Genomic DNA, 23,465 nt, shown 5'->3' with positions numbered 1-23,465 from the left:
ACACTTTATATACTAGACTAGAGGAGGGACACAATGAGGAACACCTGAAATCAATAACCAGTCAACATGAGAAACACCTGGAAACAATATCAAACACAATCAACATGGGAAACCTGGTACATGGAACACGTGGAGGAGGAAAACGCATGACACGGGACAGGAACCGAGTCTGACAGTATGGTCAATAAGTGGAATCTGGTTGAATTCTTGTAGTGGGCTGTCTTATCAAGTGGGAGATTTCTGCAAGAAACTTTGTAAATGGTGAAACCACTTGACAGAGTCCATAGTGAGTGGCAAAGGTATGAGATGGACACGTGGGCACTCCAGCTAGAGATTGTGACACCTATAATCTATAATACAAAATGCAGTAAGCTCGTTATAAGAAAAAAGTGGAAAGAAACAACAGTCGGTGCCATGAGACTAATTCATGATTCTGTCTTTTATTTAAGACAGGACTTTTACACCATATTGCTCTGTAAACTTTCTCCCATTCATAGTAATATGAGTGAACCATCTTGGTATGTATACAGTCTTTGTGTTGACTTCATTCGTAGTGACCACAGGACCAAATACTGTGGGAGTTGTGTGCAGGAGTGACTGCTATTCTTAAGAGTTGAAATATTCTTTATAAAACCTCAAATCATTGGTCTTTGCCTTGATAGGTCTTAGTCTGGGTCTCGAGGGGTATAGTCTTGGTCTGTATCTTGGCGGTCTGGTCTTGACTACACTTCTGGTGCACAATGTTTTTTTTTTAGTGATGTTTTTCCATTTTGGTACTGCATTCAACCACTGTATGCTTTAATTGTAACAATAAATATTTGGGTAGATAAATTAATCAGCTAAATTCTTGTAGGGACCTCATTTATCTGAAAGTAGGCACCTAATTTTTTGAGTGAAAAAAAGCATTATTTATGAATACTTTTCACAATATTAAATTAAAACTGATGAAAATTTACACTGTTTATCACAATAGTGTGCTTTAATGCTTAATCAGGGAGTTTGTTTTGAAATGGCTGCACATTTATGACCGGGAACACCACAAGTGTGACTTTGTGCCATTTTGTACAAAATAAAAGCATTTAAAAGCAAACTCCCTGATTAAGCATTAAAGTACACTATTGTGATAAACAGTGTACATTTTCATCAGTTTTAATTTAATATTGTGAAAAGTATTCATAAATAATGCTTTTTCACTCAAAAAATGAGGTGCCTACTTTCAGATAAATGAGGCCTATGATTAATTAGAAGCAAATATAAATACAAAACCAGTCTTAAATGAAAGATAAGAAGTTGACAAAAAGATTGAATCCAATATTTGGTGATAATATAGCATAATGAGTGATTTATAAGCATTTTTTTGAGGCCGGGTCATTTTTGCCCTGGAACATCACAAGGTGAAAAATCTCCCCCAGAAAAGTATGAAAACGATCAAAAATGTTTTTAGAAGTAGTTATACCCTTTGTGAACAAAGTCACAAAATTTCAGTCCAATGCGATAACATTAACTAGTATTTGATAGACCTGCCTATTGGCGCATATTACTAATGCACACTTTTTGCGCCATTGACTTTAGACCAGGTTTTAGTTGGTCAATGGTGCAGTCTATTTCAGTTGCCTCAAAATAGCAATGCTCCAGCAATGCGCCTGAACACACCTCGTTTTCAGACCAGCACGCCCATGGGCGCACAAATGGGCGCAAATGCATTTGCTATTTAAACAACGTGGCCAGGGCATGAAAATGATAACTGCGTCGGGCTGAAACTAGCAAAAAACACTTGTGTCATGCCTGGCGCCACATTGTGCCAGGTGTATGATAGGGCCCTATATTTTAAGGTGTCCTTGTTACATATGGTACATGTACTTACTATTATAATATAATAACAATAAATGATGCATAATTACATGCAAGTAACCCTAACCCAAACCCTACTCATTACCCTAACCATATAGTAAGTACATGTAGTTACAGTAATTAATATTACTCAGTACTTAAATATATAATTACACTGTAACAAGGACACCTTAAAATAAAGTGCAACACTTTATTTTACAGTGTATGTACTTACTGTGTACTTACCCAAGAAAGTCCTGGGAAGTTTAAGTTAGCTACATGAGTTAGGTTTAGGTTTAGGGGCACGTTCAGGGATAGTACCGGTAATAATGTTAAAAGGGGAAAATTTCACAGCATAGAAACAGACAAAGACAGATTGTATTCTTAAAGCATTTTTTAAATGAAACTGCATAGCAGTTTAGAGTGTTTAACTAGAATAAAAGCAGTTCAAACATTATGAAGTTGATAAAGCATTTGGTAAAATTCCAGGAGATATGCAAGAACACAAACACAGTTCTGTTGCCAGGAGAGGGTCTATTTTCTGGCAATCTTAGAGTCACACAAAAGGAGGGCATGGGGGTGGGTGGCTGTAGACTGTGATGCGCTGGACTGGAAGAGTCAAGCCCCCGGGTGGAGGTGCTCAGGCTGGAGGTAATAATGTGGCTGCAGTCTCATTATAGGTCCAGTGCAGCATTATAAATGGGAGCCAGAGCTGCGGTTAGAGTGCATGCTCTGTGAGTGATAATTGCGGAGCACAGGGGCTGTGTGGAGAGATAAAAGTGCCTTGAGCTACTCTTCCTGTAATCCCTCATTCAAACAGGATGATGGAGCCGTAGCATGAGACCACACACATACTGACTATATGACCTGTTCATGGCACTGGACACATTGTAAAAGCATTATGATACTAATGTAGAAGAACTGTGCAAAAGTGTGTTCCCCATGGGAAGGAAAAATTTAAATGTCATCAGAGATTCTGATGTATCATTTCACTGAAAACTATTTTTCAGCTAAACTGAATTTAACTGTGAACAGTAGTTTAACACTTTAAATAAATTTTTTCTCTAACACTAAAATCTAACATATCCACCTTATTTTTCCCGTAAGAGCGGGCACGGCCATCTGTACATTTTATGGGTCTGGCTTCCGGTCTCATTCACTTTTGAGCTATTTTTAGCTGTACAAAACAGCTTATTTTCCTGCTTGATATTGCACAATTGGTGTCTTACCATGTTGTTTTAATGTATTATCTTAATTATGAACACACTGGTTTGTAGTGCAAACAGTTTTACAGTTTACTGCAAGCACATGCTTGCAAAAAAAAAAACACGTTTCTTGCCACTGTACTAGCATTTACACACATTTTCATTGAGTGACGCAACATACACTAACATTGTTGCCAGGTTTTGCTAGAGAAATAAATGACCTATTCTGAAAAACAAGCCCAAAATAAGGTACAAAACAGCTTATTTTCCTGCTTGATATTGCACAATTGGTGTCTTACCATGTTGTTTTAATGTATTATCTTAATTATGAACACACTGGTTTGTAGTGCAAACAGTTTTACAGTTTACTGCAAGCACATGCTTGCAAAAAAAAAACACGTTTCTTGCCACTGTACTAGCATTTACACACATTTTCATTGAGTGACGCAACATACACTAACATTGTTGCCAGGTTTTGCTAGAGAAATAAATGACCTATTCTGAAAAACAAGCCCAAAATAAACAACCTGGTCTGGAAAAACAGGCCCAGAAAGTGCCCCACTGGTTTTAGGGAGCATACTCACATCACACAGAGTGCATAAGGCATCCCTACACCCTTTGAAAGGGAGTGTTTTCCAGTTTTCTGTTATGTTCTGCCAAAAACAGTGTTCATTTTCATTCCTTTAACCGTTTCTAGCCCCTTTCAAAAAAAAGTCATCCAACTCCCCCCGGCATCTCATCACAGCATAAATGCACTGAGTTAAAAATAGTGATTTAATTGTCCTCAAAAACCTTATAAAACATGTAAACACCAGACACTTTATTTTCCTTGGCTATCAAGAAACCTCTGGCTAAATAAGTTATTTACAAGTATTATATGTGCATTGGCTGGTTGTCTTACTGTTGCATTACAAGCAGCAATGTAATGATGTAAAGATGCTAGATCAAATCATGTTAGATAGTAAAAAAGGAAAGAAAAAGAAAAACAGTAGCGTAGCAAAAAAAAAGTAAATACATATTGTTCTGGCACAAATAATAGCACAATATTTCTGGCAGATGAACTCAAGTGTGAAGTGTTAATTAAAACAAAAGGAGAAGAACAAATGGACATGCAGGAGCATCAAACACAGGCAAAAACAAAACAAATAACGAGGCAGTCTAAAACTCACGAGTCTAACAATCAAAATGAACATTAACATGCACGAGATCAGACAGAGAATGAGTGTGTGTGCTGGGTTTAATGCTGCCTTCACATGCTATCAGAATTATCGTAAATACAAGTTTCCTAGTCGAAAATTGGACATGAACGGCCTCCTTAATCGTATTTACAACAGGGAAACTCAGAGATCATTTTGATACCCGAGTTTCTGAGTTGGGCAAGCTATAAACTTTAAATATGGCATAGGAGAGAAACACAGTAAAGCTTTATTTGTTTTTCTCACAACATCTACATTGCTTTTTCCTGCCATTGCAGTCATGTATATTTACATATATAAATAAGCATTTAATGCATATTGTATATACTGAACACAGCAAAAATAGCATCTATTTGATAGAAATTTAGGACTCGTCAGCCAGCTGAATATCTAGATAGCGCTGTGAATGTTTATATGGCTACCAATGAATGGGACGCTACATTTTATTCAAAACCTGTTGGATATTGACAAAATATCTTCTAATCTACACGTTTTAGCTTTAATAAAATTTCCCCAAGAAACAGGCATGAATGAATAGGCTGTCCATAGTGCTTTCTGTTCTTTCAGACAACAAAGCACTTGAACACGACCAACTCGTGATTACAACTTCAGAAGTGGGAAGTAGGACGTTTCTGATAGCATAAGTGCAGTCCTTCATTGGCTGGTGACAATGAAACTTTTGTACACAATTATTTTTTTAATTAAAACAGTTCTGTTTTTAAAAAAAATGTTTAGCAATGTTTAGGAAATATTTAGCAATTATCTTGTCTTAGCTAGAAATAGGGCATGTTAGCAAGAAAATTGTTGCTTATTTCCCATATGTAATGTTCAGATGTCTGGCATTTTTACAGTACTAGACTTTTATTCAGGAAAGTCACCATATTGAATTTTAAATAGATATAAATTAAGCTATGAGATATAATTACCATCTTTACTAGGGCATGTGCTGTATAAAGTCCCTAGGTCCAATGTGAACTTTCAAAAGTTTTTATGTATTCTGAAATGTTTTTTGTCTGCTAAAAGTCTTTTAAAAGTCAGCTGAATGATCGGTACACAAATAATGATACTACGTTTTTTTTAAGGTGCAGTGGTTGCAAACAATTTATTTTAGCTACTTTTTTTTTTTTAATGTTAGTTGAAAGTTAGTCAACTAAATGTATTTAAATTTAGCTAAAATGATTGCAACCACTTACCTAAAAGAAATTTGTAAATTCAATTAATAATTATTTTAAAATAATGTTTGTTGTTAAACAACCTCTCAATCCATTGTACACACTGTACTTCTTCTCGCTTTCATTACTGTCAAAAATTGTCTATTGCAACAACAAACAGCATAGTTACATTATACATTAGTCCATCAGCACAAGCTCCTCTTTTAATCACAAAAGTCCAAAAATTCCAGTAACAGAAACAGTTACTCTCCCAATCCAATGCAAATTATGCCAATACTTGCTCCAGTTTTGTTATATTGATTCAAATTTATTTGAATTGATTTGAAATTCATATAGATTCAATTTGAATTTGGACTGGTGCAAAGTCAGAGTTAGAAACATCTTGGAAAAAAATGTCTTTCTCCACAAATTTTGTATGTATGCAAATTGTATAATATCCAAGGTATACATTTCTAGTATCTGTGCAGTTAATTCTCATATTGTATTTTTAGAAAGTTTTGGAATATTTTTCCTCTCCCTAGATTTTTCACTACTGAAACACAGTAATATATAATTTAATAAAAAGGGTTATATTGACCTAAGATTTTGATTATATCTTCCTTGTAAATATGTATATTTTTTTCTTCTATTTTATTAAAACTTTTTCAGAGGTAAATCAATAACAATTACAATTTTAACAAGATTTCAAGTGATTTATGAGATTTGTTGTATTTTGAATCCAATCTTTCTTTGTAAAAGACAAAAAGATGGTCATACTGATTTCAAACTTTAGGATTCATTAGTTTGAATATACATTTAACCAAACACTATCATAAAATCTTAGTTGATAATTCAGTACACTTTATTTCTGACAAAACATCCCATGTTTTGGTAGTGACAGCACATTTTCGGTAGTGACAGTAATGCTTTGGTAGCACATCACATTACAGAATTTTCACTCACATAATAAAAACACTTCTAAAACATACTAAAATACTAAAAATTTATATAACTGTAGTGAAATTTTATTTCCCCCAAATACAACATTGTGTTCCCTTTTGTCACTACCAAAACAATGATGACATGTCAGACATGTTGTTTCAGTAGTGACAATTTTAGATACTTTTGAACTTAGCACAGTTCTGAACAGATGTACACGTATAAAAACTAAATGTTATGGAATAACTGCCAAAAAAGTGTGCTTAATTGCAGAAAAAAAAGGTGCTCGGCCGTGACATTCTTTAAAGTTACACACAGATTTTTCAGACTTGTGAACACATTTACCTCAAAATGATGGGATGTATCTACTCACACCATGTAGCTATGAGAGGAATATTTCCTGATCATAAATGTGTGGTTAAAATCAGACTCGGCCAATGGACTAAAACAAACATTTTTATTTATTTATTCATTTAGACCAGTGTTTCCCAACCTTTTTTTAGTCGTGGCACCCTTTGGAAATTTAAAAAAAACTTGTGGCACCCTACAAAATGAATTGTCACAATATTTGAATTTCTAACTTCGATATGATCATTTGAAAAAGTATAGATATTCAGTACAACAGGGAAGAACTGCAGAATATATATATTTTTTTATATATATACTTTTTTCCTCTAACTTCACTTTTCTTTTTTTTTTTTAAATCAAAATGATATTTTTAAAATCATCAATGGAATAAAATGCAAAACATATTTTACAAGTTGAAATTTAGGGTTTAGGGTTCAGGACAACCACCTCCCAGTTGAAACTACCCACTAAATGATTTTATATTAAGCTTACTGATATTTTAATATTATTGTGGGTTTCAATAGATGATAAAAGGATAAACATCTATTAAATGCTTTTTAAATGTTTTTTTATTTTTTTTTGGTTGTGGGACAGCAGTTTGCACCAATTCTGTAGAATGGCCCAAATACATTAATTGTTCATCAGTTTTTATTGCTTCCACCTTTTTCAGAATTAGCACACTGAACAGGATTAGTAGGAGTGATCTTCATCAACAGTCTGCTGTGTCAAATGTTGATTCATTGATGTTGGAGTATGTGTGAGGACATGAAAAATGCTGAGGCAATGTTTTGATGCTGATGCATGGGCCATAAAAAATAGCAAATTGTATTTCAAAAACAGAAAATGTCCAATCCTAAAAGAGGCTGGAATGATGTATGCATGCTTTTTTCCTTGATCTGCTGTCTTACATTGTCGTCTTTTTTCCTTTCATTTGAGGACACAGTGCAAGAGGAAATTGCTGTTCATCTGTGCTCTGCTACTATATGGTTTCTATGGCAACCTCTCCAAAATGATGTGCTCTGAATGGCGTTTCATGAGATGTGGGTTGATTACAGTCTAGGAAGGAAGGCTGATGTTTCTGTTAGCCATCGCTGTAAAGGGAAGTGTGCAGTGCTCTAATAAAAGCACACTTCCTGTCCTCATATTATGGTTCTTTGTGCAGATCTTCTACATGTCAGAGGAAATATTTGAATCTACTGCCCCCTTCAGAGTGCACAGAAAGTTAGTATCATTTGTACAGCAATGTGATTTTTTTATTTTGTTTTAAATGTAAATTGATGATCAGTTTAGACTCCTGGGGTCGCTTTAATAAAAAGCATGCAAAATCAGTTTTGATTCCAATTTCCATTGATTATATACGCTAAATGTGAGGAACAGTTTTTTTCATGAGTGATAAGTTGTGCAAATTATGCGACAAATGTAAGGACCTTACCAGTACTCTACAGCAGAAATGCATTATAATGCAGTCTATGCTCAAACAAGGTCCACTGTGGAGCACAAACTGGATTATTAAAAATCTCAGTGGTTATGCCTCAATTTAATAGCTTTATTATAATTAAAAATAAGCCAAATTATGCTTGCCTACTGTCCCTGTTGAAAAAAAAACCTGCTTATGCTGGTTAGGTATGTTTTGAAGCATGGCTACTGGTTTGAGCTGGTAATGTGCTGGTCCTAAGCAACTAGCCCCTGCTCAGGACCAGCTAAGAACCAGCAGCCATGCTTCAATACATACCCAGCCAGCATATGCTGGATTTTTCAACAGGGGTGTGCTCCACAATATGGCCTTGAGGCATGATTTTAAAATTGACCCTGAAACCAGATGAGCAAATCGGTCCAAATAACCTGGTTGATTGTGGACAAACCCACAACCAAGGGTGCAATTCAAAGAAGTCAAAACTTACTATAATGACGATTATATTATAAAGTTTTGCAAGTGCGTTGGTTCAGGAATGTGCTACCAGGAATTCCAGCAAATCATACAATCCAATAAACACAACAATAAACAGGTTAACAATCAAACAGGAACACTGATACATATTAATGATAAATCACATGAAACTTAGACAAACATAACCTCAAGAATTAACATTATATAAAACAATGCCAAAGAAATAAACTTACAAAATCAGGAACACACCAACTCTACAAAAAACACTCACTTTGAGGAGAAGGAAATGGAAAGTCAGTTTCAGCTGCATATTGCACACACCAAACAAAGGAACCTAAATAATCATTCAGTGCACCTGAGGAGGCTTGGCTCCACCCATGGCTAGCTACGTCATGTGACCACATCAGAATTCTCAACAATATTCTTTAAGTGTATATGTTATATGTGAGGCACATTTGTAAGAATGTGCAGCTCACAAATCAGGTTGAAATTTTATGGTGTATTTTGGTTCGCTCAGTTGGAGACGCTTGACTGATTACACAGACACTGTTGGAGGAGAGCTGAACTGGATGATGACATCACTGAATCATCAATGAACTGACTTTAGCTGGAAAATGACTCTTTGTTATAGTCCACTTGCATTATTGACAAACGATTTTCCTGTTTGACACTGTAAAGCTGCTGTGACACAATCTGTATTGTATAAAGCATTATATAAATAGAGTTGACTTGACTTGTATTTTTAAGAGCTCAAAAACCATCAAGTCAAGAAATTATAACCAGTTATTACCAGATATAACCAGCATTTCTAACTATTTACTGTTCATGTTTTCCAAGTAGAGCATTATGTGACAACATGTAGAAAACGTATTTATCAGGTACAGTAACTCTCCTTCCGTTAATGCAGTGTCTCAGAAGGAGCAAATGCCATCCCCTGCACAAGTACATATAAATTCAGCCATTTACTTTGATTTGCAGAAATAATTTTTTTAATCCCCATTCCCCCACCAACTGACTGTCAATGCATCTATAATTTCAAAACTCTCATTTGGGATTTGATTTATATGATTAGCAGAATTGATCCATTTTTTTTGTGGTTTTCTCATCTAGCACCCCCAGTAAGTCAAGTAACTTAAAAGTAGGTGGTACTTCTTTTTGTTTTCTCATCAACTTCAGAATTCAAGAAGGCACAGCAACAGCTGTACTTTCTGAGGATGCTGAGGAAAACGAACCTGCTTGTGTCCTTTTACTACTGTTTAGTAGGAAGCATACTTTTCCATGGCATTCTGGTGTGGAATGCTGACTGCACTATGGCTGAAAAAAAAAGCTTTGCAGAGAGTCATCAACTCCGTACAGAAAATCACTGGTGCATACGATGCATGCAATGCACACAGATGCATACGACGGGCCAGAAGTATAATAAAGGACTCTTCCCACCCCGGCAACCACCTCTTCCCTCTGTTGCCCTCTGGAAGATGCTACAGATCCCTCAAGACACGCACCTCCAAACTCCGGAACAGTTTTTATCCACATGCCATCTTAGAACTGAACTCCAGTTAATAGAAGACATATCACTCAATCACAAGCTTCAAAGGTTGTATGTATACTAAGGACTATACAATTACCACTCATAGAGCTACTGGTGTAGCTGTGCAACACACTGTTCTCATATGTATATATTTATTCCTTAATTCTCTTGTATTTATTAATATTTCATTCACTGCTGTACATATTTGCTACATTTGCACTATACCTATTTTGCACATTTGGTATATACAATTGTTTACATTCGAACTGTATACTGTACACCTGTTTATATTTGCACTGTTTACTTTTTCTGTATCAGTTCCTTTTCTAATATGATTGAGTTATGGAATATGAAACAGATTGATCGGATTGAACCCAGAAACTGAAAGCACTGCGCATGTGCAATGACGCAGAAATAGCATAATGACGTATGATAACTTAGGCTGCTCTGTCAATTCTTCGTCATCAGTTAGGAACCAAGATGTGCTATTTCCTTTGAAAGCCACGTTTCTAGCATTTGTAAAACTGCATTTTTCCATCTCAAAAATATATCTAAATTTCGACCTATGCTCTAAATGTCAAATGCAGAAATGTTCATTCATGCGTTCATGACCTCAAGGTTAGATTATTGCAATGCTTTATTGGATGGTTGTTCTGCACGCTTAATAAACTAACTCCAGCTGGTACAAAATGCAGCAGCTAGAGTTCTTACTAGAACCAGGAAGTATGACCATATTAGCCCGGTTCTGTCAACACTGCACTGGCTCTCTATTAAACATTGTATAGATTTAAAAATCTTGCTTATTACTTATAAAGCTCTGAATGGTTTAGCACCTCAGTATTTGAACAAGCTCTTATTGCATTATAGTCCTCCACGTCTGCTGCATTCTCAATTTGATAATACCTAGAATATCAAAATCAACTGCGGGCGGCAGATACTTTTCCTACTTAGCACCCAAGCTCTGGAATAACCTACCTAAAATAGTTCGGGAAGCAGACACACTCTGTCAGTTTAAATCTAGATTATAGACCCATCTATTTAACCTGGTTTACACATAACAAACGAACACATTTCTAATATTCAAATCCATTAAAGGATTTTTAGGCTGCATTAATTAGGACAACCGGAACCGGGAACACTTCCCATAACACCCAATGTACTTGCTACATCGTTAGAATAATGGCATCTACGCTAATATTAGTCTGTTTCTTTCTTATTCCGAGGTCACCCTAGCCACCAGATCCAGTCTGTATTCAGATCAGATGGTCACTGCAGTCACCCGGATCCAGTCCGTATCCAGACCAGGTGACAGATCAGCACCTAGAGAGGACCTATACAGCCCTGAATGTCAGCAGAGATCAGGACAACTAGATGAGCCCCAGAGACAGATCCCCAGTGAAGACCTTGTCTCCTAGACGTCCACTGGGACAAGACCTTGGAACCAGATGAGTCCTCTGCTCAATGTGACTTTGCTGCAGCCTGGAATTGAACTGCTGGTTCGTCTGGCCAGAGGAAAACTGTCCCCCCGACTGAGCCTGGTTTTTCCCAAGGTTTTTTCTCCAGTCTGTCACCGATGGAGTTTTGGTTCCTTGCCGCTGTCGCATCTGGCTTGCGTAGTTGTGGACACTTAATTTACAGCGATATCGTTTTTTGATTGCACAGATACTATTTAAACTGAACTGAGCTGGATGATGACATCACTGAATTCAATGATGCCTTTAACTGAATCAGGACAACTAGATGAGCCCCAGAGACAGATCCCCAGTGAAGACCTTGTCTCCTAGACGTCCACTGGGACAAGACCTTGGAACCAGATGAGTCCTCTGCTCAATGTGACTTTGCTGCAGCCTGGAATTGAACTGCTGGTTCGTCTGGCCAGAGGAAAACTGTCCCCCCGACTGAGCCTGGTTTTTCCCAAGGTTTTTTCTCCAGTCTGTCACCGATGGAGTTTTGGTTCCTTGCCGCTGTCGCATCTGGCTTGCGTAGTTGTGGACACTTAATTTACAGCGATATCGTTTTTTGATTGCACAGATACTATTTAAACTGAACTGAGCTGGATGATGACATCACTGAATTCAATGATGCCTTTAACTGAAAATTGAGTGTTTACTATTGTCATTTTGCATTATTGGCACACTATTTTCCTAATTAATGCTGTACAGTTGCTTTGACACAATCTGTATTGTTAAAAGTGCTATAGAAATAAAAGTGACTTGTGGAGACTATAAACTGACAATCAATCAGGCAGCAAATCTGGAGACTTACCCTATTCCAAGAGTGGAGGACTTGTTCTCAGTGCTAAAACTTTCACTAAGCTCGACATGAGTCACGCCTATCAACAGATGTTGCTAGATGAGGAGTCAAAGCAATACGTCATGATCAACACTCATATAGGGCTGTTTAAATATAAACACGGTTGGTGTTTGGGGGGGCGTCTAGCCTGGCCATTTTTCAAAGGACAATGGAAAGCCTGTTGCGGGGAATTCCACACGTGGCAGTGTACCTCGATGACATTTTGATCACGGGGAAAACAGAAGAGGAGCACCTCAGTAACCTGGATCAGGTTCGCAAGAGGATGTCAGAGGCAGGGCTGCGGTTAAAACGGGCAAATGTACATTCCAGGCTGATAGTGTAACATACCTGGGACATCAAATATTAGCCCAGGGCCTCTATGCCATGCCAGAAAAAGTCAGGGCCATTAAGGAGGCCCCCAAACCAGGAAATATGTCAGAGCTTAAATCGTTCTTGGGCATGGTAACATATTACAGGAAGTTCTTGCCTTACCTATCAACAGTGCTGGCCCCGTTGTACCAGTTGTTGCAGTGATTGCCAGTGGAAGTGGAGGGGCGGCGCAGGTGGGTGCCTTCACGAAAGTCAAAAATCTGCTGCAGTCAGCCAGTGTGTTAGTCCATTTTGACCCAGAGAAAGAGCTGGCAGTGTCTTGTGATGCCCCTCCATATGGCATTGGCACCGTACTGTCACACATGATGGAGGAGGGCTCAGAGAAACCCATTGCATTTGCGTCAAGGACGCTTACTAAAGCGGAAAGGGGGTACTCTCAACTAGACAAAGAAGGCCTGGCTATTGTGTTCGCTGTGAAGCGTTTTCACCAATATCTCTATCGCCATCCTTTCACAGTTTTCACGGATCATAAGCCGTTGATGAGCCTGTTCAGTGAACATAAGAGCATTCCTTCCATGGTGTCAGCTCGTATCCAGAGGTGGGCGCTGACATTGTCTGCCTACCAATAGCGCATAGTATACCGAGCGGGGAAGGAAAATGCCAATGCGGACGCGTTAAGCAGGTTACCACTTCCAGACACCCCTGCATCCACCCCACTGCCACTTGAAACTGTTTTCATGTTGGAAAAGTTGAGTGACTCACCAGTGAGCGTGAAGCAGATCAAAACCTGGACACAGAGAGACAAAGCCTTGTCAAAAGTCAAAAGATTTGTCCTCCAGGGCTGGCCATCCATGGTGGTGGACACAGAGATGAAACCTTTTGAGAAAAGGAAAAATTAACTCTCAGTTCAGGATGGTTGCATCTTGTGGGGTTCAAGAGTGGTGGTACCGCCACCAGGACGAGCCAGAGTGCTGCAGGAGGTCCACATAGCCCATCCTGAGGTGTCAGGCATGAGAAGCCTAGCAAGGGCATATGTCTGGTGGCCAAATATGGATTGCAATCTTGAAAACAAGGTCCAACACTGCAAGGAGTGCCAGGAAAACCAGAAATTACCCAAACCCGTTCCTCTTCAGCCCTGGGAATGGCCTAGTAGGCCTTGGTCTAGGTTGCATTTGGATTTTGCGGGCCCATTCACAAGACTAAGAATGTTCTTAGTCATGGTGGATGCCTGCACCAAGTGGCTGGAAGCACACATCTTGAAAAACGGCTCCCGTGACAATTGACACATTGCAACAATTGCAACATGGCTTACATGTTGTCGTCTCTGATAATGGGCCAACTTTTACGGGAGAGTTGTTTCAAGAATTTGTCAAGAAGAATGGAATTATATTATAGAATATTGGAATTATATTATAGAATTATAGAATGGACATATTCGTACACCGCCTTTTCATCCTGCTTCAAATGGGCTGACCGAGAGAGCGGTGCAGACGCTGAAAGAAGGTTTAAAGAAAATGTCAGGGGCAAACATTGAAACGAACCTTTTCTCGTTTTCTGTTCCAGTACCGAATTACGCCATAGACTACTACAGGCCTGGCACCCGCAGAGATGTTGCTTGGGCAGAAACCAAAATCTCATCTGGATTTGCTGCATCTGGACGAGGGGGAGCATGCAAGAGAACGGAGTTTCAGAGACGGTAAGGCTGTCTTTGTAAGGAATTTCGCCAGAGGACAGCGCTGGTTACCGGGAGCCATAGTAAAAGAAAGTGGTCCTCGTTCTTGTGTGGTGAGACTGTCAGACGGGCGAGAGGTCCGTCGTCATCAGGATCATCTGAGGAGTCGGCAAGTGTCAGAGCAGTGGAGTTGCTTCGAGCAAGCTGGTGGATTGGAAAACAAGGAGAGTTCTGAGTTTAAAGGAATGCCAGGTCCTCAGCAACTGCCAACCACACAGAGATCGGATGGAACGATTGTGCAGGTGCCACTGAAAACACACCTGTGCCCCAGGAAAATGCAGAGACTGTACGGAGATCAAAACGACAGAAGAAAGCATCTCAAAGGCTTAATTTGTAACTCATAGTGGGAATAAGAGTTAAATAGTCTGTACAGGGATCTTAAAGGGGAAGTTTTGATTTAATTATGTTGAGTGGATAACATTAATGCTTTTGGGGGGAGAGATGTTATGAAAATAGGTTATGGTACCTTTAAGAAAGGTTCTGGTTGATGTTGTGTTTCCCCTTTAAGCGTGTGTGTGCTGTAGAAAAACAGGGACCAGTTGCTTTTTGCTGTTCTGACCGGGTCCAAGTCACACCGGGCTGCCACCAAACCTTCATCCCGTGGTCAGACCATGTATTTCTCTAGGCAGGAGTGCCCCTGGAACAGGTCTCCAGGCATGCTGTAGTTTATACGGATGCCTCTACCACCGGCTGGGGGGCCATGTACTACGAGCATGCAGTGTCGGGCGTTTGGACGGGCCCCAAACTGCACTGGCACATCAACTGCCTAGAGTTGTTAACATTACGCCTTGCCTTGAACTGTTTTAGAAGGTGCGTACGAGGGAAGCATGTGCTGAATCAGAAGCATCTGAGGTCACTTCGTGCCATTCACATTCCGGGTCTGCTCAACCGTGCAGCTGACAAGCTGTCACGAGCTGCACTCCCCAGACGGTCCAGCTGATTTGGAGACGTTTTACCTTTTTTGCCTCTCCAGAGACACCTCTGGAAACTTCACGTCTGGTCTCTGGACGGGACACAGAGATTCTAGGTGAGCTACCCCAAGAGGTAGTAGACACCATCACTTCGGCAAGAGCACCATCTATGAGCACTTATGCCTTGAAGCGGAACCTGTTCATCGAGTGGTGTTCTTCTCACCGAGAGGACCCCGTAGATGCTGATCAGTGTTGTGCTGTCCTTTTTGCAGCAAGGGTTGGAGCGAAGGCTGTCTCCCTTGACGTCTAGTGCTCAGAGCAGTACAGCAGGGCCCATTTGAGCCCTTGCAGTCAGTCGAGCTAAAGTTTCTTTCAATGAAAACTCTGCTCCTGATTGCATTGGCCTCCATCAAGAGGGTAGGGGACCTGCATGCATTTTCGGTCGACGAATCGTGCCTAGAGTTTGACTCCTAGGTAATCCTGAGGCCCCGGCCCCGGCCCGGCTACGTGCGCAAGGTTCCTACTACCCCATTCAAGGATCAGGTAGTGAACCTGCAAGTGATGCCCCCAGAAGAGGCAGACCCAGCCTTAGCTTTGCTTTGTCCCATCCGAGCCTTGAGATGGTAAGTAGACCGGATACAAAGCGTCAGGACCTCAGATCATCTCTTTGTCTGGTACGGAGGCCGGCAGAAGGGGAATGCCGTCTCTAAGCAGAGGATGGCCCACTGGATAGGGGATGCCATCACCCTGGCTTATCAGGCACAGGGTGCGCCCTGCCCGCTCAGGTTGCGAGCTCACTCTACTAGAAGTGTTACATCCTCCTGGGCACTGGCTCGTGGCCCCTCGCTGACAGATATTTGTAGAGCTGTGGACTGGGCGACCCCCAACACTTTCACTAGATTCCATAGCCTTCGTGTGGAGCCGGTATCCTCCTGTGTTCTCACCTCAAATGGGTAGAGGCACTGAGAATCCCCGGCTTAGTGTCGGCTTGTTAAACTGCTCCAGAGAGTCAGCACGGTAGACCCTGTCGAGCTCCTCCATCCCCTCGGCAGTCAGATGTGGTGGAACGTCCGGCACCAGATGAATCCGTGAAAAACGGTAGAGGGCTGGGTTCCATATGTAGATACCTGAGTGAATCCCATATGTGAAAAGTCCACGGTATAGCCTCAGAGCCCCGTGTTTGCCCGGCAGACTTCTGCCATTTCCAAGAGGGTTATAATCACCTCTAATCTTCCATATGCACCTAAACGGTTGTTCATATGTGTAAGTGCTTCCGAAACCTCCTTCGGGAAGGATGGGGCTTCCACAACAAGTCCAAGTGGAATGGGTACATTTTCCCAGTGTTATCCAATCTCACTGAGTGGGTAGTGCTATGTCAAACAGTGACTGGTCTTCTTGTTGCGAGCCCGAGCCTACGCCGAAAAGGGGGAACAGGAGGCCCACACAGGACACTGGATGTGGCAGCATCTGTGGCGCTTTGGTAGGGATCCCAAAGTCAGTCATTACCACCATGACATCGAGAGTGACCGACTGAAAGGAAACATCTCGGTTACATATGTAACCCTCGTTCCCTGAAGAAGGAAACGGAGACGTCACGTCCCGTCGCCACAGCTGCTGTACCAGCAGTGAGCGGTCGGGTCACCGGCGCGGCTCCTCAGTGAAAACATGAGTATGCGTTGCACCTGCTGCGTAGTTATACTTGTGCTGCTGCGATCAGTGGCAGCTGAATGCAATCATCGCATGCCAATGTGCATTGGCTCATTTAGTTTACACTCAAAGTGGATTGGTCTCTCTAAGCAAGATCCCAAAGTCGGCCATTACCGACGTGACGTCCCCGTTTCCTGCTTCAGGGAACAAGGGTTACATTCGTAACCGAGATGTTATTATGCCCTTGGAATTTGACTATAATTATGGTCAATAATGTCCTAATGAAAAGGATTATTCCAACTTGAATGCTAATGAGACAACATTCGACTCTCAGACAGAGAGAACTGAGCAGAACAGCATAATGACTGTGAATGTCCCTATATCAGTGGAAGTTACTGTTACTGTCACGGGATGACTCAGGAAAACAATGAAGATCCAAATTCAGTTTTTTATTCCAAATAATACCGTATTGGCCCGAAGCAACTAAAAGACACAAACCAAACAATATATACAGTATATATATATATATATACACAAGAGATTATTAACCTAAATTACACAGAGCTGAAAACAATGTCAATAATGAGTGCAAGGGGTAATGGGAGCAGAGTGAGGGGAATCATGGGAGATGCAGTCCAGGTAAACATAAACTATAACCCAGAGGGCACTCCAGCAGATGGCTGTGACAGTACCCTCGCTTTAAGGAGTGGATTCCAGACGCTCCAAACAAAAATCCACAAAGTGAAATCCAGGAGGGAGGCAGAGCAGAGGCGAACCAGGGGGAGGGACGGCGGTCCAGGCCCATGCAGCGGAAGAGGGTCTGGAGACAGACCCTACCAAGGTACCATAGCAGAAAAGGCAGGGCAGAAGGCCAAGGAAGGGCCAGCAGGACGAATCAGCGAGGCTCAGACCAAACAGGAACCCCAGCAGATGGCCAAGGCGGGGCCGGAGGGACCGACCAGTGAGGCTCTGGCTGAACAAGAACCCCGGCGCACGACCAGAGTGGAGCCGGGAGCTTGCCAGGCAACAAGGGTGGAACTAAAGACCACCTCAGCGGAGCTGACCAGCCAGATGACCCCCCTAGCGACAGAACTGCAAACAAGAGCACAGAGAGTTTATTACCAGCCTCGATGACTTCTACAGGACAGGCAAGCAGCTCAGCAACAGTCTCCTTAACCATAACAGGGCAGACTAAGAGTTCAGGAGTAAACGTATAGACTGGAACAGATTCTGAGGGCTCCCGGACTGGAGCAAGCTCTGGAATGGACTCTGAGGGCTCCCGGACTGGAGCGGGCTCTGGAGAGGACTCTGAGAACTTCCGGACTGGAGAAGACTCTGGAGTGGACTCTGAGAGCTCCTGGACTGGAGTGGGCTCTGGAGTGGAGTCTAAGGACTTCCGGACTGGAGCGGGCTCTGAGTGCTCCCGGACTGGAGCAGGTTCATGTGTGGACTCTGTAGGCTCCAGGACTGGAATGAGCTCTGGAGAGAACTCTGAGGGCTCCCAGACTGGAGCAGGTTCATGATTGGACTCTTGAGGGCTCCCAGACTGGACCAAGCTCTGGAGTGGACTCCGATGACTCCCGGACTGAACCGGGCTCTGGAGAGAACTCTGAGGGCTCCCAGACTGGAGCGGGTTCATGAGTGGACTCTGAAGCGGCCCATGCTCACAGAACAGCCATGAAGTGAAAGGCAAAGACAGCTTTCTTAATTATGGCAGTAGCAGCAAAATCAGGCGGCTCTGCAGCAACCTCTGGGACCACCGGAGTCGGGTCCTCCAGGACCACCGGACCTGGGACCACCGGAGTCGGGTCCTCCAGGACCACTGGACTTGGGACCACAAGAGTCGGTTCCTCCAGGACCACCGGACTAGGGACCAGCAGAGCTGGGTACTCCAGGACCACCAGACTAGGGACCACAGGAGCGGATTTAGGAACTACAGGTGCAGACTTAGCTGCCCTCCTCCTTCTCGACCTCCGCTTGAGTGTGGAAATGGATGAATGGTCCTGGGCTTGACTAGACGAGGGAGGTATGGATGGGACAGTCCCTGCAGTCCCTGGTGGTAGTAATTTACCTTTCCCTCCTTGCGGAGCTGCAAGTACCTCGAGAAGTTCCAGAAATCCAACGACTTCACCCGTTCCATCTCCCAATGCAGTAGGGATTCATCCAAACAAAGATAAACAAATAAAAATAAAAATATATTAAGTTAAAAATATATAAAAATGTCTTTAAAGTCCATACCCTAACAACCCAGTCTCTCCGCCGTAGTCCAGAACTTCTGGGCGAAGGCTCGCACCTCTATTCCCTGTTGGCGAAGCTTCTCCAGACTTTGAAAACAGACTTGTTCTTCAGGGAGCAGAATCTTGTCCCTCATACTGCTTGATCAATAATGGCTTCAGTCTTCTGTCACGGGATGACTCGGGAAAACAATGAAGATCCAAGTGCAGTTTATTATTCCAAATAATAATCCAAAAACACAGGGAAAAAAACAAGGCAAAACACAAGATAATCCTGAACATGAGCACGTAACAGAAAACAAGACTTAAGCAACTAAAAGAAAGAAACCAACCAATATATATACACGAGAGATAATTAACCTAAATTACACCTAAACCTAAATTACAATTTTTAAATCATTTTCAAAGTTCTTTCAAAGTAAAAATTCTTTGTTTTATTTTTGTGATAATTTTTTTATGATTATTTTACTTTCTTTTATGTAAAGCACTTTGAATTACCATTGTGTAAAAAATGTGCTATATAAATAAACTTGCCATGCCTTGCCTTACACACAGCTGAAAACAATGATAATAATGAGTGCAAGTGGTAATGGGAGCAGAGTGAGGGGAATCATGGGAGATGCAGTCCGGGTAAACATAAACTAAAACCCAAAAGGAGTTCCCTCTGGTGACTGTTATGGGCACTCCAGCAGATGACTGTGACAAATACTTCAGAAATTAGGGGATGTGAGCAGAAACAGGTCATCTTAGAAAAGCAAACAGAAGTCTTAATTAAATTTAAAAAAAATGTAAAAAAACTGAAAATGAAAATAACAGGGCTTGATTGATACATGGATTACGAAGACTTTGCAAATACTGTGTTGAGCAGGGAGTTAGGTTTGGGTAGTTCATGTTCTTTTTTCCATTAAGACCTAGAGCTGGTGCTGTTCTATCTCTAGTTGTTCATTGTTCCTTATTAATACTGTATTTTCCTGGTTCTACACTGTAAAAATATAGTCCCCCTAGGGTCACATAGGAGGAAAAAATGACAACCGCTAATCTGTAGTAATGATTTTGTAATTTGTACTATATAAACTATAAAACTATATAAACTATAAACCATCAACTATAAACTGTACTTATTTTACATACTTGTAGTCTTTCCTCTTGATTTGAAAGTCTCACTGATGCCCACTGATTCATTTTAGGCATTAGTTCCCAGAGAACCCTTTGCATTTGCTTGCATAACTTTTGTGAAGGAAATAATATGAGGAGGAAAAATTTAAATGCTTTTGCGATACATTTGTGAACAATACTTTTGTGAGAGAACGCCAAAGCAGTTTTGCTTCCATCTCTTATTTTTTCCATCACCATCTATCCTAATGGGCTCCATACTATAGGAGCTCTGTATGTTTCAAATATTCTATTTCATTTCATTCTGTCTTAAAATGTAGCTGCCTGTGTAGACAGTAGACTAACAGTATGCCTGTCTTTCATCCACTGTCTATTATATTATCAAAGTTATTTTATTTAAATGAGTGACGTGACATGTGGCCAAGTATGGTGACCCATACTCGGAATTAGTGCTCTGCATTTATCCCATCCAAAGTGCACACACACAGCAGTGAACACACACTTTTGGGCAGCAGCAGTGGGCAGCCATTTTTTTTGCAGTTGGGGGTTAATAAAATGCCAACTGCCTTGCTCAAGGGCACCTCAGTCATGGTATTGAAGGTGGGAGGAGAGTGCTGTACATTCACTCCCCCCACCTACAATCCCTGCTGGTACGAGACTCGAACCCGCAACCTTTGGGTTACGAGTCCCAGCTTCCTAACCATTGGCCTAATGGTTAGAAAGCTGGACTCGTAACCCAAAGGTTACGACTTCCCCCAAATATAAACATATAAATTAAAATGTTGCCATTTATCAGACACTTTTATCCAACGGTCACTTTGGAAGCAATTAAGCAGTTATGATGCTGTCTGTATGTTATCATTTGCTATGTTGTACAGTATGTTTGAGAGTGTTCATGTGTGTATCCAGTTTGCCAGTGTTTCTCTTATGTCTTAAATACTGGAGATATTCAGCTGACCAGATGCAGTTGCTATATTTAGTATAGTGCATTGATGCCTTTGTCTCTGTGTCACTCCTGAAGACATGGTAGAGAAATGCCTGCAAATGACACAGAGACCCAGTTTTCTTTTATTTTGTTTTATTTTATTTTATTTTATTTTACTGGTATATTAAAATGTATGCAAGTTAATTTATTTGCTCAGATACAAAGATTAGATTTGTTTGCTGATAGTGTGCCCTCACATTTTTGAGTGAACCCCCATCATGACCACATAGTTGTTTTATCAGGCTGGAGTGACTGTGATGGACATCCCATACTCAGAGGGGCAGGAGGGAACAGGCTGTCCTAAAGCTCATTTAGCACTGTGTTTTCTGCTCTCCATCAGTGCCAGAACTTCGCCTGATCTCCTCACAGGTGACATACAATGAATGATATCTATAAAGCAGCGGTGAGTCTATGCATTTGTTTTTTCTGGCAAATTTTCCACATAGCACTTTCTTGGCTTTCTTGCCTTTAAAACAAAGTTTGCCAACAAAAAATGTTTCATAAATAGTTGTAACTACAGTATTATAACATCATAACACTTACATATTCAAGGTTGCACTTTTGAAAAATGGGGTGTTATTTCTGTTGTTTGTGTGTTTTTTTTCCCTTGACATTGTCATTGTCTTTAATTTGCAGTAAAAAGCTCAAATTAAACCCTTGGGGTAAGACGCCCCTCCCAGAACTGGCATAGAAGACTGTTATTATTATTAAATGTCATTATTTTCAGTTTCATTTTCCTTGTGGGTTATTATTCAGTAATTGTATTTACTTTGATTCATTCATTAAAATCTATAAACTAACTGAATGAATTACTTGATTGTAAGTCATAATAAATTTACCTTATATAATCCAATTTCTTTTACTGGAATTCTACTTTTTCTGTTAGCAGTTATTCAATTAATCAACTAAATTGTAAAATATTAAAAAATATATATTTTAAATAGAGTAGTTAATTTAGTATTTTACATTAATGACACTTAATATATAAAAAAAGAACTAAATTAACAAATGTTTATTTATTTCTCTTAATAACACATTGGCTAATCATTCTGTACATGCCAAATTTCTATCTAAATACTTTACAATTTAAAAGTAAAGGCACATTGTTCTTAAGGGGGGCATCTTCCCCCAACTTATCTTATAACACATTAGTATAACACATTCCATTTGACATTTAGTGCTGATCATGTGTTGTAGTCAACTCTACCATTTAAAGGTAACCATGAATATCCACAAACATTTATTACAGCTGTGAAAAAAAAACTACCCTCAAACCCATGACCTACTGGTTCGGGAGCGAGACTCGTAACCCAAAGGTTACGACTTCCCCCAAATATAAACATATAAATTAAAATGTTGCCATTTATCAGACACTTTTATCCAACGGTCACTTTGGAAGCAATTAAGCAGTTATGATGCTGTCTGTATGTTATCATTTGCTATGTTGTACAGTATGTTTGAGAGTGTTCATGTGTGTATCCTGCTGGTACGAGACTCGAACCCGCAACCTTTGGGTTACGAGTTCCCCCAAATATAAACATATAAATTAAAATGTTGCCATTTATCAGACACTTTTATCCAACGGTCACTTTGGAAGCAATTAAGCAGTTATGATGCTGTCTGTATGTTATCATTTGCTATGTTGTACAGTATGTTTGAGAGTGTTCATGTGTGTATCCAGTTTGCCAGTGTTTCTCTTATGTCTTAAATACTGGAGATATTCAGCTGACCAGATGCAGTTGCTATATTTAGTATAGTGCATTGATGCCTTTGTCTCTGTGTCACTCCTGAAGACATGGTAGAGAAATGCCTGCAAATGACACAGAGACCCAGTTTTCTTTTATTTTGTTTTATTTTATTTTATTTTATTTTACTGGTATATTAAAATGTATGCAAGTTAATTTATTTGCTCAGATACAAAGATTAGATTTGTTTGCTGATAGTGTGCCCTCACATTTTTGAGTGAACCCCCATCATGACCACATAGTTGTTTTATCAGGCTGGAGTGACTGTGATGGACATCCCATACTCAGAGGGGCAGGAGGGAACAGGCTGTCCTAAAGCTCATTTAGCACTGTGTTTTCTGCTCTCCATCAGTGCCAGAACTTCGCCTGATCTCCTCACAGGTGACATACA

The 23,465-nt window shown here is 40.5% G+C and overlaps 1 long non-coding RNA gene across 1 annotated transcript; it reads left to right on the top strand.

The window, feature by feature from the left end:
* Window positions 1–397: 397 nt before the first annotated feature.
* LOC107568484 (uncharacterized) lies at window positions 398–17,723 on the top strand. Its single transcript, XR_001606762.1, has 3 exons — window positions 398–409; window positions 13,008–13,021; window positions 17,659–17,723. It is a non-coding gene; the product is annotated as an uncharacterized lncRNA (long non-coding RNA).
* Window positions 17,724–23,465: the final 5,742 nt, after the last annotated feature.

Source organism: Sinocyclocheilus grahami, unplaced genomic scaffold (genome assembly GCF_001515645.1).
Source record: "Sinocyclocheilus grahami isolate Dianchi unplaced genomic scaffold, SAMN03320097.WGS_v1.1 scaffold1248.1, whole genome shotgun sequence".
Classification (NCBI taxonomy): Eukaryota; Metazoa; Chordata; class Actinopteri; order Cypriniformes; family Cyprinidae; genus Sinocyclocheilus; species Sinocyclocheilus grahami.
This window is presented reverse-complemented; position numbering and strand designations above follow the sequence as displayed.